Source organism: Pteropus alecto, unplaced genomic scaffold (genome assembly GCF_000325575.1).
Source record: "Pteropus alecto unplaced genomic scaffold, ASM32557v1 scaffold40, whole genome shotgun sequence".
NCBI lineage: Eukaryota > Metazoa > Chordata > Mammalia > Chiroptera > Pteropodidae > Pteropus > Pteropus alecto.
In genome coordinates, this window is record NW_006431919.1 from 18,489,224 (window position 1) to 18,495,000 (window position 5,777).

The window sequence follows — 5,777 nt, forward strand, 5'->3', positions numbered from 1 at the left end:
TGCTTGTGTGTGTGTGTGGGGTGTGTGGTGAGGATGTGGTGTGTGTGTATATGGTGTGTTTGTGGTGAGTGTGTACGTGTTGTGGTGTATGTGGTGAGTGTGTACGTGTTATGTGGTGTGTACATAGTGTGTGTGTGGTGTGTGGTGTTTGCGTGGTGTGAACATGTTGTGTAGTGTGTGTGCTGAGTGTGTACATGGTGTGTGTGTATTGTGTGGTGTGTGTGGTGTGTGTGGTGAGTGTGTATGTGGTGTGTGGTGTGTGTAGTGGTGTGTGTGGTGTCAAGTGTGTATGTGTGGTGTGTGTGGTGTATGTGTGGCGTGTGTGTGTGGTGTCAGGTGTGTGTGGTGTGTGTGGTGTGTGTAGGGGGTGTGGTACGTGTGGTGTGTGTATGCGTGTGTGTGTGCACTACTGGCATTTATGTGTAGGGTGTGTGGTGTGTGTGGTGTGTGTTGTAGTGTGTATGCGTGTGTGTGTGCACTACTGGCATTTAATGGACAGAGGCCGGAAATGCTGTTCGTCTCCCGCGGGGCAGGATGGCCCCGCCGGCAGAGAAGGGTCCTTCCCAGTTATCAATAGTGTGGCGGCTACGAGTCTTGGTCTAGGATTTACCGCCATGTTCATTGATGTAAGAACGGAAATCGCGCCTCCGTCGGCCTGCCACGACTCGCCGGATTTGTTTCTGAGCCTAGCCATCTCCTGGGGATGTGAAGCCCCAGGAAAATTAGTAACGGTGAAGCTCAAGCTCCTAGGGGGCTTAATAAAAACTGGGATGGCCATGGAAGGTGGGAATAACGTGTTCCTTTGAATTTTCCTTTCTCTCGGTGCTGCATAATTCTAAACAGACCAAAAGTGACTGCTTCGTGGGCAAAGTAAAATGTACAGAATGCAATTTTGGATCCATAAATAGCTTTATTGTGCTTTTTCTATAGTGGATAAAAATAAATCTTGTACATATTTCAACCGCACCCTCGTCACAGCCGATGAGTGCCTTTTCTCAAAGTCAACTCCTCTCTCCCACTTAACACCATCTGGGGCTTCCCCTGGCCTTCGGGGTGGAATCATTGAACTTGGCCCACAGAGCCTGTCTCTCGTTCATCTCTGCATCCTCCCTGCCGGTCTAAATCACTCCTGGACTCCTGGACACGCTGCCCTGTCTCGCCGCCGCCACTCGGCTTGCGGCTCCCTCTGCCCTGAGTGCTCTTCTGGCCCCCGTGGCCTCCCACACACCTAGGCATGTCACAGGCCGGGCCGGAGCACTGCTTCCTGGATGAAGCCTGTCCTAGTCACCCCTGCTCTCGTCCCCACCGTTGGCTGTGGAACTGACCATTTCCTCCTCTGGGGCCTGACTCCCTGGGGAACGCGTGTCAGCTTGACCTCCTTCGTGCAGTTTCTCCACGGCCCTGTGAGAGCCCAGGCTCCCCAGGACACCACCCCTGTGACTGCCAACGCCGGGCCCCGGAAAACCACAGGAGGTCAGTAACTTTTCTTTTTAAATAGAGTGACACGTACACATCCACAAAATTCCAACCGTATAGACAGGCGTAATCTCTCTTTCTCTCTGTTCATAATCCTTCTCACCCAAAATATCTACTTTCTGTGTCTGTGCTGTCCACATGTGGCTATATCCATTTAAATTAATCAAAATGAAATAAAATTCAAAAGTTAATTCCTCAGCCACACAAGACACATTTCAAGGGCTCAAGAGCTACGTGAGCCTCGTTGCTATCATATTGGACAGTTCAGATTTATATGACATTTCTGTCACCACAGAAAGCTCTACTGGACAGCCCAGAAAGAGTTTCTTATGTTCTTATCCAGGGACATTTTCTACGTGTGTGTGTGTGTGTGTGTGTGTGTGTGTATGTGTGTGTAGGCTTGGTATTTTATGTTTATATGTGTTATATATATGTTTATATATGCACGTATATACATTTGATATCCTTTTTCATGTTCTCAAGTGGGACCATTTCATACACATTCTTCTGTACCTTGGCTTTTTAAAATATCTAAATATCTCAGAGATCGTCCTGCATCAGTGCACTGAGATCCTTTTTTGTTCTTATTAGTGGCTGTACTTGGTATTTTATGTTTATATATGTTATATGTATGTTTATATATGCACGTATATACATTTGATATCCTTTTTCATGTTCTCAAGTGGGACCATTTCATACACATTCTTCTGTACCTTGGCTTTTTAAAATATCTAAATATCTCAGAGATCGTCCTGCATCAGTGCACTGAGATCCTTTTTTGTTCTTATTAGTGGCTGTAGACAGAATTTTCATAATCTTTCTCGATCGGTCCCCTATTCCCCTATTGTTGTTCTAACTTTCAGGCTTTTGCTGCGGTGAACTTCCTGTCTTCCTAACTGCGTGTGTCCACACACACACACACACACACACACACACACACACACACACACACATCTTTCAAGTCTATTTGGAGGGTATGAGAATCTTCATTTTAAAAGCCTTGCCAGAAGGTATTAGAGTCTTCAATTTTGATAGATTTGCCAAATTATCTTCCGAAGCTTTCCCACCAATCTATGCTTCCTCCACGATGCCTACGAATGTGTTCTTCCCCACATTGCTAGTGTTAACGACCTTTAAAATTTTTACCAATTTGATAGATAAAAAATGGCACCGCGGCTTTGTCTAAATTAGTATGTCGTTCGTTAACGGTGAGATCGTGCCTCTTCCCACGGCTTGGCTGTTGACAGTTGACCTTTGCTTCTTTCCTATAAAACGTCCTATTTATTTGGTTAGTTAGACCACTTATTCCTCCCACTGATTTGTGTGGCCTCTTCCCAAAGCCAGAAACTTAGTCATTGTCACTTATTCGGTACTTTCTCAGTTGGCCTTGCCTTTTGGTTTTGTTTATGGAATAACTTCTTTTTTTTTAAGCCCGTGGGATTTCTTTCTTTCGCTTTAACTCAAATTAATCACAAACTCCAGAAGGCATAAAGGGAAATATTGATACACTCGATTCTATAAAAATCAAGGCCTTCTCCCACCCTGAACTCATGTTTTCTTCTGGTGCTTTTCCGATTTTACTTTTTCTGCTACACTTTGGATGCATCTGGGATTTGCATAGAGTAGGGTGGGAATCCAACTTTATTTCTTTGTGAATGGCCAGTTACCAGTTGGTCTGTGGTTATTAGTTAATCCACCGTGGACAGCGTATTCCCATATGCATCTGAGTCTACTTCTGTGCTCTCTGGTCTCCCATTCATCTGACAGTGACGTGGTATTGAAAATTAAGACAACATCCGATCGTCCCAGCTCCGTCGTTTTATAGTGCATCCTAAAATCTGTGCAACCTGTTCTTCTCTCTTCTCTTTCCTTTTACTTTGCAGAAGCTCCTCACTTATTCTTGCAGGTTTGTCTCTCCAGATGAATATTCATATATTGTTGAGATTCCAAAAATCTCATGCTACTTTTTAATTGGGGTTACTTGAATTTATAGATTAACCCGAGGAAAAGCTATATCTTTAAAATACTGAATCTGTCTAGAAGCAAGGTTTAACTTTGCATCTCTTGAAGTCTTCTTTCAAGGTTCTCGATTTAGTTTTAAAATCATCTTTACAGTTCTTATTAAATTTATTCAAAGTATTTTACCTGTTTTTTTGTTGATATTGTAATGGGGGCCTTTTCTTTCACTGTATTTTTAAACGTTGTTATTTATACTTAATACAAATGCTTTTGGATCTTGTACATTTACCACCAGGCAGTTACCAATTTTTCTTACAGTGTATAATAATTCGTTTAAAAATTTGGTTTTTGGGTCTAAGGCCACGCCACCCTGAACGTGCCCGATCTCATCTGATCTCGGAAGCTCAGCAGGGTCGGGCCTAGTTAGTACTTGGATGGGAGACCCACCCAGGAAGACCAGGTGCTGTAGGTGAAAAAAAATTTTGGTTTTTGGATTTTCTACATGTGTAATTGTATCATCTGTCCATCACGATAATATTGCTTCCCCTTTCTCGTATTTAGCTCTTATGTTATTTCTTTTTTCCAATTTTAGACCAATATTTTCCTGTCTAATTGCATTGGTCAGTATTCTCAGATCTACTGTTTCTAGTGTTTTACCGTTTACATTTTGTTGGATTTTTTCCCCCAGTGCCTTTCTTCATTTACGGAGGTGATCGTATGGTTTGGCTTCTTTGACTTAGTACATTATACTAACGGATTTTAACGTATTAAGCCATTCTTACCTGTTCTCATGTGGTCATGGTATAGCACTGAATTCTGTTTGCTAACATATTATTTAAACTTTTTGCTTTATTAATACTGTTAGGTCATGTTGAGTTTTCTTTTTGGTACTGTCTTTGTCAGGTACGGTATTAGTATTATGTTGCCTTTGAAAGACAGCATGCGTGCCTTTTCCTTTCTCCATGCTCTAGAAAATTTGAAAGAGTAGAGAAATAATCCATTTCTTCAAGTTTTTTCATAATCAGATTAATCCATAAAGTCATCTGTCTTAGTAATATTTGGAAGGACATGGGTAGTTTTCAGTAAATATGTGAAGAATTAATAAACCAATAAATTCCATTCGTACTCAACTCCCCGCCTAAAGCTTTGAAAGATGACATGTTGTGTCACTCTCTTAATTGTATCTTCCTTAGGAGATTTTTCTCGAAGTGGCCCCATTCAGTCAATAAGTATTTACAGAGTGGCCGCCGTGTCCCAGGCCTGGAGGTGGGTGGTGTAGATGATTCATGGACGTACGAGACAGGGCCCGCAGGGCCCACAAGCTAACGTTCCGGAATGCTGGCGTTCCGCCGAAACCTCTGTTTACGTGAATCTGATTTTAAAGCAACAGTATTTATCACGGAACATTAATAGAGCTCAGGGCTCTGTATTCACAGTTACCCTTTAGGTTGACATTAGTCATTCTCGGAGCCGGAGTACATCTCACTCCGGGTGGCACACGCTGGGGCCACGAATCGTCCTGTCTTTTCGGGCTGGAGCCTGCTGCTGGTGCTGGTCTGCCGAGCAGGGCCACACCGGGAGGTGAGCCCACCGACCTGCCTTACTCACCAGCTCCCCGCAAGATCGCCTCTCTTCACCTCCCTGAACTTTAGCTTTTTAATCTACAACATGGAGATGCTCATTTTATTTTGCGATACTTGGTTGAGATAACCCATGGAAAGCACCAGAACACAGTAGACCTAATTCTATCTCCTTGTTTTGGTGTCTCCCCGGATACCTAGCTCAGGACCGGGCCGTAGAGAAAATCATCATGGGATACTTGTTCAGGTCCGGGTTCTTTTGAGAGCCCTCGCCTGGTCTTCCTACCCTCCGATTCGGTTTCCTTCCAAACTGCCAACGTAATTTTTAAAACTCAGAGGCAGCCACGTCAGTGAGCACCAGACGTTAAACACCCGTCAGCCCTCTAGTGCCCCAGCGAAGCTGTCACTCTGACTTCTGTGCTCCTTCTTGAGCTTGCCTGTGTTTACCTCTCAAGCTTCCTGTTCCACCATTGTGTTTGTCCACGTGTCTCTGCCTGGGTCGCCTCTTCCCCTCCCCTTCCTGGCTTGGGAGCCTGCTTCCCTGGTGCTGTCTTCATCCTCGTGCTTCTCACCTTCTAAAGGCCTCTCCTGAGGGCAGGGACGACATATATGTCACCTCTGCCTGCCATGTGCCTGGCCCTGGGCCCGCTATGGACTAGGTGTTCCGCCAGAGTCTGTTGTCAGGCACACAATTAGACTTTGGGCTACATGGTGAAATATGAATGAGATTGTCTCCATTTCGGTTCTCAGAGGAGCCCTGGG

At 44.3% G+C, this 5,777-nt stretch overlaps 1 protein-coding gene and 1 pseudogene across 1 annotated transcript in view; both read left to right on the forward strand.

The window, feature by feature from the left end:
• The window catches only part of NSG2 (neuronal vesicle trafficking associated 2), a 45,145-nt gene that overhangs the window by 23,930 nt on the left and 15,438 nt on the right, over positions 1-5,777 (forward strand). The gene's annotated exons all lie outside the window — the stretch shown is intronic.
• On the forward strand, positions 3,788-3,907 carry LOC112475288 (annotated as a pseudogene).